The following is a 22,819-nucleotide window of genomic DNA, read 5'->3' as shown; positions in this document are numbered from 1 at the left end:
AAGGTGACAGAAGTAGGGTGAAACAAGAGGTTGCCTTTAGGGCTTTGTAAAAAGAAAGATGGTACATTCTGTCAAGGCAATGAACAAGTCCGCTCAGGCCCTCTGCAGCCAGCATTATTTAGCACTATCCGCCCCAAGGCTTCTGGTCCAGCGGACCGGGGTTCTCTATGATGCAAGTGCCGCGGTCTCCCCCAAGGCCTGTGACGCCCAATCTCCCGGCCTTTCCAGCACAGCGGAGTCCCCAGGCAGGCTCGGCAGAGGGAGCCTTGGCAAAGTCGGTGCCTTCTCAGGGTGCCCTGCCCCCGGGGGAGCCGGCGGCGCCGCAGCCCCGAAACTAGGTCTGGGCCGGCGCAGCGGGAGCACGAGCACGAGCCCCACTTTCTCCGGGCAGGAAGCGGGGAGGCCGAGGGCATTTCCTGTTGTGCAGCTGAAACCGGCGGAGACGTCACCGCGTTCACACTCTCTCGGGTGTCAGCGGCCCGGGGGGCCCAAGTTCAGCCCCTTCCTGGGCGGGCGGCCCGGGCTCCCCGGGACTGCAAGGACCCCGGCGCCGGGGGCCGCGCGGGAGCCGCTTCTCTGCCTGCCCGGGTCAGCCCAGCCCGGCCTGGCCCGGCCGCTCGTCCTCCTGCTTCTTCCGTGGAGTGAGGGGAAAGGCGTGGGTTTCCAGGTGCTCAGAGGAAGCAGTTTCCTGGCGCAAGTTTCTTTTCTTAATTTTTCACGTAATTTCCCCCAAGATGACTTTTTCTCCAGTAGGATTATTTTTAAATAATCAAAAGTGAAAAGCATTGTCAGTGTTGTTGCAATTATGTTTTCTCCTCGTTTGCCATCTTCTGTTTGTGGATTCCTCAAGTAACTGTCAGTTGTAAGAGGAAAAAGAACAGTTCTCTCCTGCACAGCTCCAGTGAGGTCAAAGAAGGCAAGAAGACACCCCTTAGACTTTTCTAAAAGCATATTCTGAACGTTTTCATTATTAAACACAACATATAAAGTCCTTTTACTTATTAGGTCCTAAGTTATCATATCTCATCTAATATTTGAAAAAATCAGTCTCTTAAGAATCAGTCTTGTACATATCCACTTTAATGGCACACAAAACTTTTGGCCAGAATGTTTTAAAATGGAAATTACCTATTCATATAAAAATAATGGTGATTTTTAAAGTTTCCTTTATCCAAAATTTCCAGCCTTCCATTTAGTTACAAACCACAAACCAGATGACAACCACGTGTAATTCCAGAGAAGCAGTGACTTAAGGTTAATAAGGGTTAAAAATGAGACCATAAGGTATTGTACAATCATTTTTAAAAAAAAAGTGAATGAGCTTAACAAATTATAGATTCTGTTCTGGTGAATCAATGTTACAGATGTTATACTGTGCCAATATCTTTAACATTTGAACTAAGCAACGTTTCACATCAGGACATGGAATTTAAACATTTAGGGCTTTACCATGGACTTTAGGTGATAATGACATGTCATTGTAGGTTCATTGATTGTAATAAATGTACCACTCTGTGCAAGACTTTAATAGTGGAGGAGGCGTGCTGGGGGGAGGAGGGGAGGAGGGAGGGGGAAGAGGTGGATGGGAGCCAAGGGAGTATATGGACGTCTCTCTTCCACTCAATTTTATTTTGGTACGCGGGCCTCTCACTGTTGTGGCCTCTCCCGCTGCGGAGCACAGGCTCCGGATGCGCAGGCTCAGCGGCCATGGCTCACGGGCCCAGCCGCTCTGCGGCATGTGGGATCCTCCCGGACCGGGGCACAAACCCGTGTCACCTGCATCGGCAGGCGGACTCTCAACCACTGTGCCCCCAGGGAAGCCCTATTCCACTCAATTTTGATGTGAGCCTAAAACTGCTCTAAAAAAATAAAGTCTATTTTTAAATACATTTAGGCTGCTAAAAGAATCATGATATTGAAAATGTGCACTGCATTGTAACCTATGGATTCACAAGTAAATGAATCTAAAGACTTACAAATCATCATCTTGATGCTTTCATGAAGTTCATCATCCAGGTCTACCCCTCCATGGTAAAGAAGTTACTTTTTTTCATTTTTCGGCCACGCAGCTTGTGGGATCTTAGGTCCCTGAACAAGGATTGAACCCAGGCCCACAGCAGTGAAAGTGCTGAGTCCTAACCACCAGACCACCAGGGAACTTCCAGAAGTTACATTTTTTTAAGTTTACTAAAATTTTCTTTTTTTTTTTTTTTTACATTTTAAACATACATGAAAGACTTTACGATTTAGTAAATGTTAGTTGTCCTATCGGGGCATGTACTAAGGGCAATATGGAAGGTAACCTTGGCTTCTACTCAAAGTGATCCAAAGCCCCTGAGAACTTCTGCTGTCCTATTTTCCAAACATCTGAATAACACAATGGGATATTTTATCACCTAATAATATCAAAGTGGCACAGTTTATTAGAATTAACATTTATTTCACATATATTCCCTATCCCCATTTTATCAAGAAATTGGCTCAGAGAACACAGGACTAGCATAGATGTACGGACCTCAGATGGGCTCCTTCCAATCTTTTTGAAAAGGAATAGCAAACCCTTCCTATTTCCATACTCCTAACTCCAAACTAAAACCACCCCTTCTGTACTACATAAGATGTTCTTAGGCTAGCTTGGTAGCCAGCGCCTCTGTGATATGAGTGCTGGGAGAGGCCTGGGAAATAATCAAACTGTTATTTACTTAGTTTGAATACAGCAACTTTTAAACAACTTCCCTAGGCTTCCCAAGTTGTATCAAAGGATTCTCCATTGTAAAAGTGTTTCCGAATGTGTTCGATCCTAGGAAATACTGCTGTGGTTGTCTGTCTCCTGGGTGATCTCACATCAACTTTTTTGTGTCTTTTTTCTCCTCATATCAATCATCCTTTTATCCATTAAATCACTGCAGTGATTCTTGTGTTTTTGATTAGAACATATTTTTACTTACTCTTTCAATCATCTGTCAATGGTATATAATGAACACTCCACAAGCTGCAAGTAACTGCCCAAATACTGTCTAAGCTCACTGAAGATTTTATTCAAAGTTCATGCTCTCTGGTTTATACTTAATTGCTGATGATGACACTTGGAAAGAACAAAAGAAGGACGACTAAAAATCACCCTATTTTATAATCCTAATTACATACTAAAGGAAATCAGTATTACCATAAATTTAGTATAGACTTATATGAAGACCAGTATGACAGCAATAAAATAAATCAACTTGTGAATAAACATATAATTGAAAATATAAACCATAATAATAAAGTATGAATTCTTTAGGTTCCTGGTGCTATTTTCAAATGCATCTCTTTTATATCATGAAAGAGAACAAGTAGACTGTGAGGATAAAAGGATGTTTTGCAGGATAGCATATTTTAGACTTTCTCTTTAGCAACTGCCAGAAAAAATTTTTTAAATGTTCCAATTTTGTGCTTTGAAGTATGTTATGAGAGTGAACAAATCCAACTTAATAAAATGTATTATCACTTCATTCAATGAAAAGGATTGAGACTTGAATTTTCCCAAGTTAATTCTTTTAAAACTCATTATTTCATTCAGGATTGGTTTCCCTTAGATGTGTAGTGACGAGATGAGAGTAATAGTGAGTTACTGCAGTAATTGTTTGGGTCTCCATGTTTCTTGAGATCCCAGTTTGCTACAAGAGGTTCCACATTTTCTTAGACTCTGACTAGTCTTTGATGTAACTTGACTGTGAAAGACTGACTTGTCTCACAAGCTAGCATCTCTAAAAATATACAGGCAGCCTAAGTTTTTATCCTTCTCTCATAATATCCAATATTGAGTCTTTCTTCTTCTCAAATGGACAACTGCCAGTCATTTGTTGTTTTCCCAGAAAACTGGCTCCCAAAAAACGCAGTAACAAAATCATCAGGACGCTCTTCTTTCTCAGGTCACATCCTATTTCATTACACACTGTAGGACTGCATTGTTCCTCTAGAGCCAGAACTTTCCCAGGTCACAGCCCGGCTCAAAATGAAATATCTGAAGCATAGTCCAATGGAGAGGACAGCTCACTGAGTGAACAGGAAAGTACAGGAATAAAGGGAGAACCTCTTTTTAAACACACACATACATACACACACACACACACACAAATGAATAAACCTTTCCTGAAAAACCTACCTGCCTACATGCTTCACAATCTGGTTCCAGTAAGACCATTTTTCTACTTCCGTATCTCCAAGCCCCATGATTTTTTCTTACAAATCACCCCCCGAATTATAACCTTCTCTTTATTAAGTGGCCTTCAGCACAAATGACTAGTGCCTTGATCTCTTCAAGACTGTATAACCATACAAAGGACAGCACTAAGACAGTCCAAGAACCTACAGGTGGTTCACTCTCTCTAGACGACAGCAAGAGGAGGAATCATCACCTCATACCCTCAGGCTCTCCGTAAAAGTTAGTGTCTTCTTCAAATGGAAATATATTTATGCAGCACTCAAATGCTTAAGAACACCCTTCCTTTTCCAGCCTCCGTCTACATTTAATATTTCAGAATTGGCCCTCGATAAAGTCTAAATAATAGTTTAAGTGCCCCCATGGCCTATCATCAAGCACATTATTGGGACATCAGGGCTCCCACATGAACTAAAGTGAGATCAAAAATTAGTGAACTGGACAAATTCTTTTATTACGACACCGTAGGTTTTTTGGTTTGTTTGTTTGTTTTCTTGCGGTACGGGGGCCTCTCACTGTTGTGGCCTCTCCCGTTGCAGAGCACAGGCTCCGGACGCGCAGGCTCAGCGGCCATGGCTCATGGGCCCAGCCGCTCCGCGGCATGTGGGATCTTCCCGGACCGGGGCACGAACCCACGTCCCCTGCATCGGCAGGTGGACTCTCAACCACTGCACCACCAGGGAAGCCCGACACCGTAGTTTTTTATTCTCTCCTAGTTCCTCACAAAATCCTGTGTACTTCCTCAGAGACTAAAAGTGTGACTAGAGTTAAATCTAAAATAAGCTACTTTCCATAGTGGTTACAAGGATTCCACAGTCAGAGTGCCCACTCAGAAAATGATAACCTTTGTTTCAGTAACATATAGTTATTAACTTTCAGTTATTGTCTGATACATCACTTCTACATACAGTGCCACTTGTTCTATGAAATATGCCCCCATCTAGGTACCCACCTTCTTTCCTATTCATTATGTGGATTAATAAGCAATCTGTGCAGGCAAATTAAAAGAAGAGAGTTTTCTCATGGACACTAAAGACAAGCTAGATCTAAATTAAGAATATTTCTCCAAACTGTGATTAAGATGCAACAAAACCCATGCAGGTACTGTCTAGATAATATTCTTAAAAGTAATACACCTGGGGCTTCCCTGGTGGCGCAGTGGTTGAGAGTCCGCCTGCCGATGCAGGGGACACGGGTTTGTGCCCAGGTCCGGGAAGATCCCACATGCCGCGGAGCGGCTGGGCCCGTGAGCCATGGCCGCTGAGGCTGTGCGTCCGGAGCCTGTGCTCCGCAACGGGAGAGGCCACAACAGTGAGAGGCCTGCGTACCGCCAAAAAAATAAAAATAAAATAAAAAGTAATACACCTGCATGGACGTACCTCCCAACATTCTATATCTGCACTTTCAATTAACAGAAAACATAAATTGAAGAAAAGGTTAATTTATATTAAAGTGGTAACCATTTGAGCTAAACTTAGTATCAGTATGGCATGTCATTTCTATGGCCAAAAAGTGGGAAGTAGAAAAGGTTCGAATAACTGGCACAGGTTTGAATAACTGGTACAGGTGTGAATAACAGCGTGTCCACCAGCAATATATTTGCTTTATTTTTATGATTAAAGTCATTATACTCGAGATTTCTGGGCTCCTGGGACCAAGACTGCGATAATAATATGCTAATTCAAAGCCAATATGTCTCCTATGCAAAATACACATACTTCAAACTATTTATAAATGCAGTAGGATTTTCTGCATAGAAGTTTTCACATACACGTCTTTCATCTGTTTCATTTAACTGTGTTTGTATGGAACTGCCCAAATCGGGAACCAGACTCTCCGTGTGTTACAGTACGTATGCCCACCACTACTTACCATTTTAGGTACAAACTCTTTAGGCTGAAATACAAGCCCTCAGACAACATACCCCAACCTTTCTAACTTTTTCACCAACATTCACTTAATATGCATTTTGTGCTGCCCTCAAATCAGATGCTTTTCTGAAAACACTCTTGGCACTTTCCCAGGTTGGTGCCTGTCAACATCAAGGCCTATCTAAAGCGTCTCCTCCCAGGTAGCCTCTCTGGATATCCCCAGCCAAGGGTGATTTTGCACCTTAATACTTCATACATGCCTCCCTTGTGGTACTTAACCTGCTTCTTTTAATTATGGCTTCCTTTGCATAGTTCTTTCCCTCAATATAGTAAATTGTCAAAGTTTTGATGATGACACACAGGGGCAGAAGAAAGCTTCTGGCAGTGAGGATTATGTTCACTATCTTGATTGTAGTGATAGTCTCACAGGTGTAAACAGTTTGAAACCGTGCCCCGTAGGGTTAAGAGAAACTGGTGATTACCAGAAATTGTTGAGCTTGTCTTAAAGAACAGCAGGTAAGGGAACCGCTTGTTAAAAACCCCTCTGCTTATAACCTGCCTTCACTGACCAAGCTCGCCTTAATTATTATTTAAGTTTAGTTTATTAAAAAAAAGTTTTGATGATGAGAATAGTGAAACACTCTTCTTTATATTTTATACTCTATTTATACTTTATTTCATATTCCCATATATCTTACACGTGCCAGGACCTCCAAAATTATATATGTTAAAATAGGTTTATATTATATTATTAGACATTCCTGCTCTGTTCCAGTTGTAAGTCTCAGCAAACATGTCTAGGCCTTTTCTGTAAAACGTTTCTAAGCCAGTTGGCAAGAGGATATATTCTGAAGAGTAACTGAAGATAAGTAATTCTTTTTGAGGATTCATAAAAAAAAAATAGCCTGGAGTAAATTCCAGAAATGAATAGCCTGATCCCTAAAGAAATTAATAAAATAAAAATGAAAACTACATAATAAGAGGTCTAGCTGAAGGAGTTAGGGATATTTAGCCTGGAGAAAAGAATACTTATGGTGAACATGATCGCTATCTTTAAATAATGGTAAGATTGTCATGCAAGTTGATAAGCAAACTTGCTCTGGATAGCGGCAGAGGGCTCAACTGCTGATAAATTGAAGTGTCCAAGAGTGGAAAAGGCCTCCCTAAGAAAGGAAGAGGTGTGTAAGCAGAGACCAAAGGCAGGCAGTCCTTGGTGATTTGTCCTGAGTGATTTCTACTTGCTCAGTTGGGGATTTAATGATGGTTTTCTCTAATCCTGAAATGCTATGAAAGACTTCACATTGCAAAGTGTCCTGTCACCACTTGGCAAATCAATACATCAGATCCTACCCTTAAGGAAATTAACCAGCATAATTCAAATTAGGCACTTTAAGGGATGCCCTAAATAAGTCATCACTGCAGTACCACACATTGTATCAGAGTGACAGGAAGAGGTAAAATTTCCCACAAAACACTAAACTGATACTGAAGATGCAGCCTGTTCAAAACCAAGATCTGACCTGTCTGGAAAAAAGCACAAGGAGAGGTTCCATTGAATAAGGACGGAGGCCACTTGCATATTCCAAAAGAGTCTCAAAATCCCATTTCCCCATGCCTACCCGTCTCATTGCCTCATTTTTCAGAAATACTTACATGTCAGACATAAGAACAGTAGTCTGATTTACACAATTTTGTGGCATATTATAAAAATTTTTTATGAAACTTAAACCAAAACCAGTTGGCTTAAAGGAGATGACAAATGTTAAATATACTGTTAGACACTGACTGCTTTTACAGCTATAAGAAAGGTTACAATAATCACAGCAAGCTTCAAAGCCAGGAAAACTTTGTTATTAATTTCAAAATGTCTTCTATTTACTTCTCATTGTTCCCATTCTATATAACCCAAAAGAATATAGGAAAAGAAAGACAAATTATGAGGACAATGGCTTCACAATATAAGTTCCTGAGATTATTAGCTAGAATGTAAAATTTTTTCCAGATCAGCTATTAATATCCATCATACCTATTTTCAGACACTATTAGGTTTAACATTAGTAAATTCTCACCAAACATGGACAAAAGTCAACTGATGACCGAACGAATTTGGAGTTTATCCATTTAAAAATCTAATCTCCACACAGCATCCCATTATTTGCTATATTCTACACTGTCAGGTGATTTATTTTTAAAGGTCATTTTGAATATTCTCAGCCACTTGGCCCATTTTAAAAGCTATACTTGATTAAATTTGGGCAACAAGTTCATCGTAAATATTACTGAGGTCATCTGAAGAAGTAAACAGATTACAAATTCAAAAACAAATGTCTTTGGATTCCTTTTCTTTTGCTTCACATGGGTATAACTATCTCGAAATTTTTACACATGTGCATTAGTGACCTACGCAAAATTTAGATGCATCTGGGATATTACAGCAAGCTATGGAGCTACTGACCATGATCTTTCTGAAAACAGTTACATATGCCTGTGATAAACTGCATCAGTAGCAGTCAATTATCTCAAGAACACTCTACTAACCCTTGTCACAAATGTATTGCTGTGCATCAGATTTTTTTCAACAATTGAATTATTCTCAAAACTCAGTGTTGCTTCACATCCTAAAAATAGTTCCAGTTCTCTCCTGTTACCCTGCTCTGTTCCCAGGAGGCAGGGCAGTGCTATAAACAATGCTTCATTTTTTACAGATGAAGAAACAGTGAAATATAACAGAGGTACAGTCACTTGGCCTGAATCATTCTGAAAATCAATAATGAGGCAAGCAATAGACTAGTGGGGATCAGGGTTTCCCATCAGCCATTCTGGTGTCCTCTGCACCCCTGGCGTGGGCGCTGATGAGCACATCCTCTCGATGCGGGCACAAGAGATATTTGAAATCCCCATTTTACCCCCCAAAATCTCTATTTCTCCCAAAGAGAATTAATTCAATGTTTCTAACTCTGGATTTTTCCCTTGCTTAGAGAAATGGGGATTATTCAAAATGTAAGCATCAGGAGAAAAAAGAAGAATAAAGTTTGATAATTGTTCCTTGCATAATGAGAAGCTGAACTTCCCATGACCTGTCCATAAAGTCTCAGGGCCAGCCATCAGGATTGTCCCATGGGCCACTACTGAGTTGCAACGCCAGATTTCATCACTAGCTTCAAATGAGAGGAAAAGATTCACCCCCAGCCTTTGCTTCTTCATTTTTCTCTGCCTCCATAGGGCAAGCGTCTTCAAAGGAGGAAAGGAATATATACAGTACTCTCTCTTTTCTGCTAATTCATCCAAGCAGGCCCACCAAGAAACAACTCTTCCTCACACCCCACCCTCCTGAGCAATGACCATCCTCACACTGCTTTCCTTTTCAGAGCACCCTGAACAAAAGACATCCAAAGAAAACTGTCCTGTACAGAAGAATCCCAGATCAACTCTAAACTTCTCTGTCCAACTGTAGGAAAAAAATACCTCAAGATGACTCCATCTGTGCCCTGGCTATAAAAACAAAACGGGAAGTGCAGAGCCCAAGGAGGCGCTGACTATGGCTTCAAGAAGTGTCTGTGATCGCAGCGTGGATCGGTGAGGCAGCTGTTTCCTGGAGAACTTCTTTACAAAACCGAAGAAGCAGTTAAGGGTGAGCAGACTGATGGACTGGGTGTGTGGGAGAGCAGGACTTCATGCCCTGTGTGGTTCTGATGACCCCTTCTCTTACACTGGGTCAAATGTCTTTTCTCACCATGTAGACAGTAAGCTTCTTGAGAATTATGACTTTAAGCATTCACCAAACATCTATTGTGTGCCTACTGCATACCACGCACTGTGTTTACCACACTTTTGTAGAAGTGTAAACCATCCTAACCCACTAGAAATTTTATAACAAAAATTATCAGTTAAAAACTGAAAAATTCATTTAAATAAGATTAAAAATATACATTCCAAATATAATTTGTGGTCATCGCTTCACTTTAGCAAGCTTAGCAATGCATTTTACAATATGTGTCATTTGTAAACCATCTTTTTTTCCTCCCCATAAAAAAATAGCCAGGACCTGATTCTACAGGTATGAAGAGGGGAAATGCTGAACCATAAAGAGGAACTTTTTAAAAAAAATTAATGCTATGGGGAATTCCCTGGCAGTCCAGTGGTTAGGACTCCGTGCTCTCACTGCTGAGGGCCCAGGTTCAATTCTTGATAGGGGAACTAAGATCCCACAAGCCGTGCGGCACAGCCAAAATACAAAAAACCAGAAAAACTAATGCTATAATATTTAGTCATATAAAAACAGTACCTCTTCAAAAACTACCTTACTAAGAAAAAAATATATATATATATAATAAATGGGATATTTTCATTATTGATTTAGTAAGATTTTGCAATGCTTCTATAACTGTTATTTGGGTTGAGAGACCCAATTAAAAAGTAGAAATTCCTAAAAACACTAGAAAGTAGTACAGTGGCTGAATATGCCATAAAAAGTTTCTAAATTAGTCCACTAGAATGTAAACGCCATGAGGACAGGGAATTTTTTTTTTCACTATTTTGTTCACTGATGAATCCCCAGTATCTAGAATAGCACTTTTTCCAGAGTAGGTGCTTAATAAGTTTTTGTTGAATTAATAAGTGTTTGTTTAAAAGTCAGCAGTCCCCCATATACACTACCAAATGTAAAATCGATAGCTAGTGGGAAGCAGCCGCATAGCACAGGGAGATCAGCTGGTGCTTTGTGACCACCTAGAGGGGTGGGATAGGGAGGGAGGGAGATGCAAGAGGGAACAGATATGGGGACATATGTGTATGTATAGCTGATCCACTTTGTTATAAAGCAGAAACTAACACACCATTGTAAAGCAATTATACTCCAATAAAGATGTTTAAAAAAACAAACAATAAAAGTCAGCAGTCCCATGAACAGTTTAGCTGGTCTCCTAAGAAAGCCCAAGGCCCCAGGGGTAAATACTGATTCTCTGGCTCTTGCAATTTACGTAGAAGTTCAAGTTGGGTAATTCCAGCCTCAAAGCCTATTTTTAGACCAAAAACTCCAGAAGGATGATCCACAGAGAACCAGAGAATTTAGTTCACTTCACTAGTGTAGCACTGGCTGAGCTAAAGGAAAAACACCCCGAACATTAATTGCTATTTGCATTTGTTAACTATTGAAAAACAAGTGCCTTCTGACTTCATTTCTTAAACCATTTCAATCAAATGTAAGTCTTTTATTGTCATTTCTTTTGATCTCACCTTTTCTTAATAGTAATCATAGCTACCAGGTATCAAATGTTTACTGTGTGCTCATTGAGATTGGTATACACATTCTCATAAAAATTTCACAATGGCCCTTAAACAGATACTATCATCCTCATTTTGTAACCTCGGAAAGGTAACCGACCTTCATAAATTCCCCCAGCTGGTCATGGAGCTGGAATTCACCCAGTTCTGTGTGACTTCAAACCAGGCTCTTAACCCCTAGGGCTACCTGCGTTTCCCACTGGCAGATGTGCATAAACTGTTGTGGAGAACATTGTGCTAAGGGATAAAATCGTTGATGATTTTTTTAATTTTTGAAATAATTTTGATGTGTAAACAATTGCTTATGCTGCATGGAATGGTGAAAAGACCAAACGTTTCTGGAACCAAATGGCCCTGAGTTCAAATCCTGCTTCACCACCAACTATCAGAGTGTCCTTGCAAAAACCACTTAACTTTTCTGAGTCTCCCTTTCCTTAAGTGTAACCATGAATATGGCAACAAACCTTCTCGGGTTTGTTACTGGAGAGTGCCTGGTCTGAAGCCTGCACAGACTAAGTGCTCTTCAAGCCTAAATTCCTTTCCTTCTAACGGATTTGCTAAATTGGCACTGTGGTGATTTTTTTAAGTGTTTAGTTCATCCTTGTAATACCATAATCACTGAATATAATGACACTGCATTCTCTATAACTACAAAGTAGAATTTATAAACTGATAAAATATGAGTTGGAAGAGGCTCTAGAGGCCATCTGTTCCCATCCTTTCCATTTCCAAGTCAAGTCCAGAGAGTTTAAAACGACCTGTTTCCAAGTTTTGACGGAAAGTTAATTGCAAAGACACAACTAGGCCTTACGTCCTCCGCCCCCCACTCCCACTATACCCCCCCCATTTTTGCCTCACATTACACAGGCATGGCAACGCATGTCACTGTCAGACAATTAAGCAGTATAAAATAACCTCAGTTTAATTGCATCCAATTAACAAGCCCAATTAGTGTTTCATATGTACACTATTAAACTAGTTGTCTGGCTTCCAAAAGAAATAAAATCTGTTTCAAATGAATGTAGCATTTTAGTGAACAAAGCTGCTTCCAATTTAAATTACCTTTCCTATCATCTTCTTTTTATGGAATTAGACCTAATCTCCATTTTAAAAGAAATACTCCCTGCGACTATGAGGATGAGAATTACTATGCTGTATTTTACGTATCAAAATTTTCTTTCTCACGGAATACATATGCTTTTCTAAGATGAGTATATGTGTGTGTTCATGTGCACACACGTGCCCATACACACATGCATGCCTACAGATCCCCAAGCAAATACAAATGAGGCTGTGTCTACATTTACCTACTGCCTAGTTTCAAAAGTCCCATCTATTTGTTAAGCTTCTGAAATTAAGTGAATCTGCCACAATGCAAATAATAAGAGCTTCAGTGAGCTCCTGCTTTCTTTTTCAGAGAAAACGAAACCACCAAATAAATCTTTGTCAAAAAAACACTGCTTTTCAAATCCACTGCAGTAGGCTATCTGTCCAGTATTGTCGTGTGTTAGGTACAATTGGGTATCAAATAAAAAGCAGCATTCTAATGAACCATGAAATGAATCATCTCTTCATTTCTTAAATATTTATACCTAAAAACACAAATACCTTGTAATTCTAAGTATAACCATTTTTATAAGTTGGTGTTTGATGGTCAGCTTTCACTATTATATTTATGAGTGTTTTCTGGAGTAAAAAGTTTTGTAGTAGCACTGTACTTGTAATGCAGCACTGTACTTAAAATTTCGTTCAGAGTGACAATCTGCCATATCTATTTGGCCATGTTTATCAAAATATTTTAATCACTCTTGTTACTATTTTATAAGGTGCTTTAAATATGTCCATTAACAGGATGAAAGAATTCCTATTGCTAGGCAATAGTATCAATCTACTACCAAGTAGAAGTAAGAGAGTAGTTACTTCTCTTTTGGGCGTTACAGGAATTTTACTGCCTCTTAGCTACCAAGATATCCAACTCACATACCCTTTTTTAAAATTATTTATTTATTTATTTGGCTGCGCCGGGTCTTAGTTGCAGTATCCCCTATACCCTTATAATCTTTCTAAAACATACATATTATAGCAACACTCTTCTGCTCAAAAACCTTAAGTGAAATCCAGCTTTCTTAGGAGGGCTATACAGCCTCACAGGATCTGGAACCAATATGCCCTCCCAGGCTCACCTTGTTCTTTCCCTCCCGTAACTTTAACTATTCCCCACGACTCCAGATCAAATTATGCTGGGGCCCTCCCTTCCCTTTTTTTTTATTTTTGCGGTACGTGGGCCTCTCACTGTTGTGGCCTCTCCCGTTGCGGAGCACAGGCTCCGGACGCGCAGGCTCAGCGGCCATGGCTCACGGGCCCAGCCGCTCCGCGGCATGTGGGATCCTCCCGGACCGGGGCACGAACCCGCGTCCACTGCATCGGCAGGCCGACTCTCAACCACTGCGCCACCAGGGAAGCCCCTCTCCCTTCCCTTTTTGCTCACTGAAATTCTACTCAACTTTCAAAGGCCCCCAATCAAAAAAATCACATCTTCCCATAAAGATTTTCTAATCTTTCTTGTTGGAAAAAAATATGCCTTCATTTATACACTGCATTCACTTGTTTTTTGGGTTTTTTGTTTGTTTGTTTTTTTGCTGTAGCTATATGATTCCATTTATTTAACATTATTAATGTGAAGAAATTACACAGATGGAGAACAAATTAATTATTGTCTAGATTTAGGGATGGTGGGGAGAAAGGAGATGGGTATGATCTATATCCACACCTCCTCAAGGCAGCACAAGGAACATCTTTTAGTTCTGTTTCTTGATAGCAGGGTAGCTACCTGAATCTATACCTGTGGTAACAAGACATAGGAGTATACACATGCCATATAACAATATCAGTTTCTTTGCTTTGGTATAATACTCTCATTCTAGAAGGCAGCCACTGGGAAAAAAACCAAGTGAAGAGTACATAGGACCTATGTCTGTAGTACTTTTATAACTTTCTGTGACTCTGTAATTAGTTCAAATAAAATCACTAGTAAGTTTTAATAAAATTTACTTAGAAGCCATACGCCTTCTCTAGACTGTAAAATTCTTGCGGTCAGGGATCTTTGTCCTTTTATTCTGTCAGTTACTCATTCTGACGCCCAGTATGACTCCACAGCTCAGGCTTGGGATTACTACATACCCTTTCTGCCACCTAAATAGAATTTTCTACATTATATAAATTTTAAAACAGGGAGAAAATAGTTAAATGATACAGCTGACAAAATGGAATATTAGTCCAAGGCTGCATAAAGGAATGCTGTATTTCAAGAACCTCTTTTTTTCTATTCTTTGCCTTCATACTCTTTTGTATGTATTACACTGATTCCTCATCATATGGAAAGTAAAAAAAATCACATCCAAATTTCTCTAAACTTTCTGATATTTGCAAAAATGTAGACAAATTATCTGGGGAATTGACTGTTTTAGTAGCTATTTAGAATCATAGGGATCCAGCTCATGCAGGGCTCTAAAGACTAATCGGTTACTTCACACAGTGACCTTGGAGAGACTTTTGAATTTGCAGTTATTCATTAACTGAATCAATGATGCTGGCCAATTTGGTTAACTGGAGCCCCAAATAATTACTTTTTAAAACAAATTATTTATTCCTAAAAAAAATTATCTGCAAATAATTATACAACTAAACCCCTCAAACTAATGTCAGCACATAAAATCATAACAAATTTCCAGGGAGGTCATTTATGTGGAAGCATTGTGAAAAGACACATGCTATACATAAGCCTCCTCCAGCTTCTAGGCCCTGCCCCCCAAATTCCCTCTCCAATGATCAGTCTCTAACATGGCTAAGAGTAGGGTCATCACCTGCCCTGATGTGCCAAGGACAGTCTCCATTTATGCCAAGTTAGATAATGATTCATGTGGTCAACATGCCCACATGCTCTGGCCTCACCTTGCATTACCTCTCTTGTTATGTGCCCTCCAGCCCCACTGGCTTGCTTTCAACTCCTCAAAACACTGTATATCCCCCAGCCTCAGCGCATTTGCATCGTTTCTTCTTTGTACAATTTGCTCCCTCTCCCCACCTACCTTTTTCTTCTCTTATTTATCCTGCAGTCTCAGCCCAAACATCACCTCCTCAGAGAGACCTCTTCCTCACTCCCAGACAGGGGTGGTAGACCCCTTGTTATACACTCCTTTACATTTCTTCCATAGTACTTATAACAAACCTCATGATTACTATCTGTCAGCCCCACTAGATTACAAGCTCTTTTTCTGGTCTGGGTCATCATTATACCTTTGGTGTCTAGCACAAGGCCTGACCCATAGTAAATACTGGTTGAATGAATGGACAAATAAATTGCATTGATCAAGACAACGAGGGCACCTGTCATAATACTCTGAAGAAAGGGCTAAGATTAGAAGTGACAAGTCAAAAATGCTGGACATCCCTGAGTACTTCCTGACCTTACATCCAGCCATCTTGTGACCGAAGGGGTAGGTCAAACCCTACCTGCTTTCTGCCCAGAATTGTCTTAAGGCACACAAACATCATTTCCATCGTTTCTCTCCAAAGCACTTTCTTCAAATATGTCAAATGGTCAGACTCCAAATTTGTAACTGTTAGGAAATCTAACATTATGGACACTTGTGGGATAGATCACACATCACAGTTAATACCCCACATGATGGGTAATGGGACTATACGTCAAGATTAGCAGCACATTATTTGGCCCAGGACAATAGTGACACAAAATATCAAGCAGTTCTGATTCTATTCGAAATGCAGTGTTTAAGACGGTATAGTCCTATATCTAACTTCATGCTAGTAGCCATGATCCACCTCAGAGAAACCAAAGATTGCACAGACCAAGTAAGCTGTGTCCTCTCCTTGTAAACAAAGACCTGGGTGTTGCTCCACAGGAATAGACAAAATGCTGAAATATTTTTTCCAAATTATTTAGAGCCATCTCATAGCTACAAATACTGATTTATAACCTCCTTTTTGTTAGAGTTGCCATAAATAGTATATAGAAAGCAATGCTTTTGATTGTGATCAAATATCAGGAACAGAAAATTACATCACTTACAAAATTTGCTTCAAATAAGCACAATCTTGTTTTCATAAAGTTTTCCCATTTTCCCTCCATCTTCTGTGTTCACCCACAACTTCAAACTTTGAGAAGACTCACTGGAACATTCACTATAGTTTTACTCAAGATTAATGAAGGCTCTGCCCCTGTGGTTACAGCAAAGCCACACACATGGTCTGAAGTTCCTTATGAAATCTGAAGTCCACTGAGTTGAGTTAGAAAACCGCCTCTGCTCCTTTTTATAATATCACTTAAAAAGGTGCAATACTACCAAGTTTTAGCCAAAATATGGATTCACAATGAATTCATATATAAATACATTAACCAGAAGCATATCACTGTAATTGTCAGGTGGAGATTTAAATTGTAATTGTCAGGTGGAGATTTAAATTGCAAACCATTTCTCCACCTACAGGTCTACTGCATAGACCTACAGAGAGTTCCATTGATGTTGACTATGAACCAAACATGAAAACAGTGTTTATTTGTGATAGACATAGGTGATTAGTTTGATCCACCACCATCTACCCAGTTGATCTTAGCCACATTCCCCTTATTATAATAATTACCACATCAGGTATTAAATTATCCCCTATCTTAATGGATTACACTTTCCACGCCAAATAACATTTTCTATAAGTCTTTAAAGCTACTTTCCGTATGTTGAAGCTTTCTGATTAATTTCAGCTAATTACTGATAACTCAAAAATCTAAAACCAACACAGATAGAGTACATGTTATTTGTTGTTGCTGCTTGTTGAAATAAGTCCTGCTTCAAAAAACAAAACTGGTAAATTCTTAAAGATTCTTCATTTTAGACTGAATCAGCGTAAAAGATTCAGCCTAATTTTTTGAACAGTGACAAAGGGCCAAAAGCTCAAGCAGACACATGTACCATTATTCCACAAGGAACACCTGCATACACGTAGTCTCTGTTTTGGTTTCATAGTAACAAGAACATTTGTAAACACATCTCATGTAAACGGAGCCTGATCAATCAAAAGATTCTTCCGGCTAATCTTTCAATGTAGTCAAATAGCATGATTTCATTATGTGATAATATACACATAGTAAATTCACTTTTACATTCCATGTTTAAGAGAAATATAGACATGTTTTATCTATTCTAATGGTATTTTTCCAAAGACCTCCACAAGGATCTAACCAGTTAAAAATCACTTATATCTTAATTTGTAATATCATTAATATATTACCATTCTCAACATTGTCCCCAAATCAATCTCACATCAGTTTAATCATAAATACCCTTACATAAATAAAAGCAGTCTCTAATAAAGCCAACCACATAAAATACAATCACCATCACAGAAATATAGTCGCCAACAAGCAGATTTTGTTTTATACCTGACCTATGTTCAAAGCAAGAAACTCAGACAAGTTTCAAAAGATTCACCATTGTAATATAACATTTTTCTGTATATAAGAAATGTACTGCATTTCAAACCTAGTGGTCAAAAGGATTATGACACTTGAAGCACACTATCATTAAGGTGATGTTGGTAAATCCCATTCACCTCAAAATGAAAATGCACAGTTTTCATCTGGTACCATGACTTCTTGGTGTTCCACAGGAATTTTGTCTGAATAATGAAAATGATATGCATTTTACTCACGTGGAGGGCATTTCTGTCTTGATAAACTATTTGGCCTATGTCCTAAAAATCAAAACCAATCTACTCATTACACAATTTCTTGGTTAAAATTTTGCTTTGGCACTCTTATAAGGTGAAAAAGCACAGGACATTTGCAAATTCTGATATATATATGTGATATGAATATAATATATATAATATATACTACACATAATATATATGCACATATTTTTTTAAACTTGATTTCCTCAAGGACAAATATCACCAAATATTACTATATCACTAGAGGAAATGTTTCTAATAAAGTTAAACTGCCTTTTTCTAGGAGGACAGATCATTGCAAATTTAATTAAAATGTATCTTATTAATATTTCAAGTAATTTCTGGGCTTGATTATGCACTACAGAAGAAACAACTGTACTGAAGAGAAAAATCAATAGCCCTTGACTAGGGCTCTGAGCATGCTAGAAAAACACAGTTCTCTTGTGACTTACCCAGGTCTAGCCTTTGGGGATGGGGGAGGGTACCAATATTAATTTGGAAGTAGACTGAATTATTTTTAAAATGGCAAAAAAAAAAGGAAGGAGAAAAATCAGTTCAAATTTTCCACTATAATGAAAGTACCGGAAACGAGCCTTTTTATGTTCATTTTAGGCCTAAGTAACTGTGCAGAGAGTAAGGCTTTTGCAATGTCAGTTGCACACTCCGCTTCCTGTGCGAATTCTAAACCATTACAGGTGTCCTAAACCCTCCAGCGAAACCTATCTGTTATCAGGGGAATCCTCCGGTCCCCTCAAAGCCATCCCCACTGCCCCCTACCCCGCACGTATTATTGCCCATCTCCTCCGAGTGCCTTTATTAAGGACCCTCTCTCTTCTCTGCACTCCCGAGGTTAAAGTACCCACTTTTCTTCGGCGTAGCATGTAAAAGCTTTCCCATTAGAGAGGACTAGTTCCTGCGGTCCTTTTTACTTAGATGCTTTCAAGTCAGACAAGAGAAGAGCCACTTGAAGAAAACCCTCCTTCCCCCCTCCTTTTCCCCCACTGGAGCCACGTCCCTGAAGGACAACACCGAGGGACACTTCCTGACCTTCTATCCCCTCACCCAGTTTGGGCTTGGAGGGCTGGGGTCCCATTTTCTCGTGTCCTCTGCTGCACTGGATGTGTTATGTAAGAGGGACAGGACACGGGAGGCACATGCGTAAAAAGCGCACCGATCTGTGATAACAGCTGGGCTGGCAGACCAGATCTGGAGTCTCCCCCACCAAATACGACAGACACCACACACACATCCCCACCCCCATCCCCACCCCCACCCCCCGCCCAGCAGTGTTTTCCTGTCTCACCCCTACCAGTACCAGACGCTCAGAATGGAAAGGCGGGGGGAGGGGTGAAGGGAGGTGAGAGAGGAGGAGGAGCAGCGGCAGCACATCTGCTTTGATAGCAGCCGGCAGAGCCGCCGCGGCAGAGAGCCCCTCGTTAACCCCCTTCCTGTGGCTGCACCACGTCATGGAACATTCCCGGAACGGGCCAACGTTCCACCCACTTCAGGGAACAGACATAAAGGCGCAGACCCAGCTCCCCACAGTGCACAGCCCAAACACACATGTCCCTTCCCGGTCCCCGGGCAGACGCACAGAGGAACACGCATGCAAACCGCCCCCACCCGTCTCCGCGCGCCCCCGGGCAGCCCGCCGCGCGGGGAGCCGTTCTGTGGCCGGTGCACCCGCAAGCCGAGGTCGCCTCCGCCTGAACCTTCCATCGAGTCAGTCCCCTCCTTCCTCGCTTCCTTCCTTCTCTCGTTCCTTCCTTCCTTCCTCGCTCGCGAGGAGAAAGGAGTCGCCGAAATGCCAACAGCCGGCTCCTGCGCTGCGCACGCTGGGCCGCAGGCCGGCGGCCCGGCCCTCGCGCCGCCCGGCCGCCCGCCCCCGGCCAGCGCCGCGCGGCCCCCTCCCCCGCTACCTGAAGACTGGCGGCCGGCGGCCGCGGCAGCCGCAGCGGTGGCCCGGCGGTGCACGCCGGTGCACGTCCCTCATTAGTAACCAGGCACATTCCTGCCTCCAGCGCTCCCGCGCCGCCCCCCTCCTCCCCCCACCCAGGACCTTACGCAAAGCAGCGTCCCCTCATCTGCATAGCTCCTCGGCCAGGGTATTCCCCGCATTTCCCAACGCGCCGGACCCCCCTCCCGAGGTCTCCCCCATCCCCGCCCCCTCCGACCCTCACCCTCTGGACGCCCGCCCGAAGCCGGGGGCGCGCGGCGGGAGGGGCCGTGGGGTCCGGCGGAGGCGATTTCGTGTAAAGTGAAACGAGCTCCTAATGCTAAAGGAGACAGGAAAAACACCGCGCCGAGGCCACTTACCGAGCCGAGGAACCTAGATTCCCGCCGCTCTGCTCGCCCGAATGGTCTGTCCACGCACCCCAAGGCTGCACCCAGCACCCCAAAGTCGAGACGTGCAGGAATATGGTTAACTGGCCGGGAGACCCTCCAAGTTGCTCCGGGCTCCCGGGAGCTTCAACGTCCAGGACACAACTTGGCCAAGACTTGTGCCACAGTCACCGAAGATGTTCCTGTGGAGACCCTCCTCCGGCGGGGAGAGACAGCGCTCGGCGGCGCCCCGCTCGCCTCCTCTCCACCCCCTCACCTCCAGCCCACCTCCCGCCGGCCGCCAGCCTCCGGGCCGCGAGCCCCTCGGACGGCTGTCAGCTCCCGGCCGCCGCCGGGTGACAGGGGCGGGAGGAGGGCGCGACGCGGCGGCCCGAGCCCAAGCGGGCGAGGGGGATCCTCGCAGCAGCAGCGGCGGCCGCTCACCTGGAAAGTCACCGCTGAGAAGAAGGAGGAGGAGGAGGACGGTGAGGAGGAGGAGGAAGAGGAGGGAGAGGAGGAGGGGGAGGAAACCCCCCTGGTGCCCTTGTTCTCGCTGCCGCGGCGGCCGCTCCTCGCCAAGGCTGAGCGTGTCTGGTGGGGGGTGTCTGGTAGCATTTCCTTAAGGACAGAGGGAGGGCGGGCGCGGAGGGAGGGAAGCGATCCCGACCGCCTGCCCAGGCTCCTCTTCCCTTTATTTATTTTTCTGACACGGTACGGAGATGGGCCCGGGGCAGGGGCCACCGGGCTCAGGAGGGAGCCGCGAGGCCCGGGCCGCAGTAGTCTGCGTGCGGGAGCCGCAGCGGCCGCCTCCCCTCCCGGTCTGTGGACGCACCGGGTTATTCCTGGCAGCGCCTCCCCGAACAGAAGTTACTAGGAGGAGTGCGCGGCGAGGGCGGGCGGGGGGAGAGGCGGAGGGAGGGAGGGAGGGAGGGAGGGAGGAAGAGGGAGAGACTCAGCCAGCGACGTCATCGGATCCCCCAGCGCGTCCCAGGGAGGGAGGCTGAACCAGAAAAACCAGTCTGGAGCCGGCGAACTGAGAGGGTTGAGCGGCGTGCGGGGAGACTGGGGAGGGAGGCGACCGGGAGGGTAGGGCCAGGCCCTGCCAAGGCCGCTCCGGGCGGGAAGATCGCGGCCGCGCTCCCGCTCGCTCCGGTCGGGGATCTCCCCGGAGAGCCGGTCTCTACTTGTCTTGCAAAAAAAAAAAAAACCTTGGGCGTCTTTAGGAGCCTGAGAATTTCCTTTAGGGATGTGGAAACCTCCTCCCCCCACCCCCATCTTCCCTATTCCCCAGATGATAGTTCCCTGTCTTGAAGACACACGGAATTATAGAATAATTAGTATTGTCTTTATGATTTTGTCCGGGTACCTCTGATCCCTTTCCTCTCCCTCGCCCCCGCCTCTACTCACATTTATGCTATCGGTCAAGAAAAACAAAATCAGACTGTAGCTCCTGGCTGCATTTCTGGAGCTTTGCAAAGTGTTTTAGTAGCCCTTCCCTTGCCCCTGCGGAAGCACGAACTTTTCACGCGCTCGAAATGCCCCCATTGCCTTCCCCGGGGTCACTCTTCAGGGCTCCCTGGGCGCACCCAGTTCGGGGAACGCGGCCCGCCCTCGCCGGGGTATTCAAATCGGCTTGGGCAGCGGCGCGGGGAGCAGCTGCCGGTTTCCTGGTGGGCCGCGCTGGGACCTGGGGCGAGCAGCCGCCTCCAGCCTGCGCGCTTCCCTTCCTCCGAAGGGACGCGAGTGAAATCACACCCAGAGCGGGGAGAGCGGGGCCAGGGGGCGGGGGAATCCCAGGCGAGTGGGGCCGGGGCGCTGGCCTTCCTCCCCGGCCCGGCGACACCCGGGGGACACCGGGGCTCCCTCGAGCCGCTAGCCTGCCTGTGTGGACTCGTGTGCACCCTTGGGGGAGGTTCCCGGGAGGCCGCGGCGGCCGGACCGCGGTGAGGGGCCGCGGGGCCGAGCGGACGCCCTGAGCGCCGCGTCCGGGTGGTCTCCGGGCCGGGCGGGGACCGCGCGCCGCCCCTGCCGGGCGCCCAAGTAGCCGAGCCGAGCGGAGCCGAGTGCCCGGGCGCCACGGGCCGAAGCGGCCCTCCCCACCCAGCGGCCGCGCCGCCGCCCTGCCCCGGGCGGAGTAAACAAGAGACGCGCAAGATTTGACCTGGCGCGACCCGGATTTCTGGCCGGGGTTCCCCCTGAGCAGGTGACTCCGTGGGAGGGGTGGAAATTAGTCTCTGGAATTCCGGGCCAGAGACATTCACTGTGGTTCTGCTTTTAAGGCAGGTATTTCACCGACAACTGCGGAATGTTTTGCGTCTCAAGTTTCAGATTTCGCGGAAAGGGACCAAATGTCAAGGCATATCAATATTCCTTTCCCTTTTCATTAAAAGCG

General features: G+C 43.8%; 1 protein-coding gene across 8 annotated transcripts in view; it reads right to left on the bottom strand.

The window, feature by feature from the left end:
• The window catches only part of HIVEP2 (HIVEP zinc finger 2), a 193,004-nt gene extending 171,735 nt beyond the window's left edge, over positions 1-21,269 (bottom strand). For 3 of the 8 annotated variants that reach the window (XM_067701902.1, XM_067701900.1, XM_067701903.1), the window contains exon 1: positions 20,872-21,269. The gene's annotated coding sequence lies outside the window, so the exon portion shown is untranslated. Of the gene's footprint in view, positions 1-20,024; positions 20,073-20,421; positions 20,563-20,871 lie in introns of those variants that run through there. The other 5 variants (XM_067701897.1, XM_067701896.1, XM_067701898.1 and 2 more) reach the window with 3 other exon arrangements.
• Between the last annotated feature and the right edge of the window lie 1,550 nt (positions 21,270-22,819).

This window comes from Pseudorca crassidens, chromosome 13 (assembly GCF_039906515.1).
Source record: "Pseudorca crassidens isolate mPseCra1 chromosome 13, mPseCra1.hap1, whole genome shotgun sequence".
Taxonomy (NCBI): Eukaryota; Metazoa; Chordata; class Mammalia; order Artiodactyla; family Delphinidae; genus Pseudorca; species Pseudorca crassidens.
This window is presented reverse-complemented; position numbering and strand designations above follow the sequence as displayed.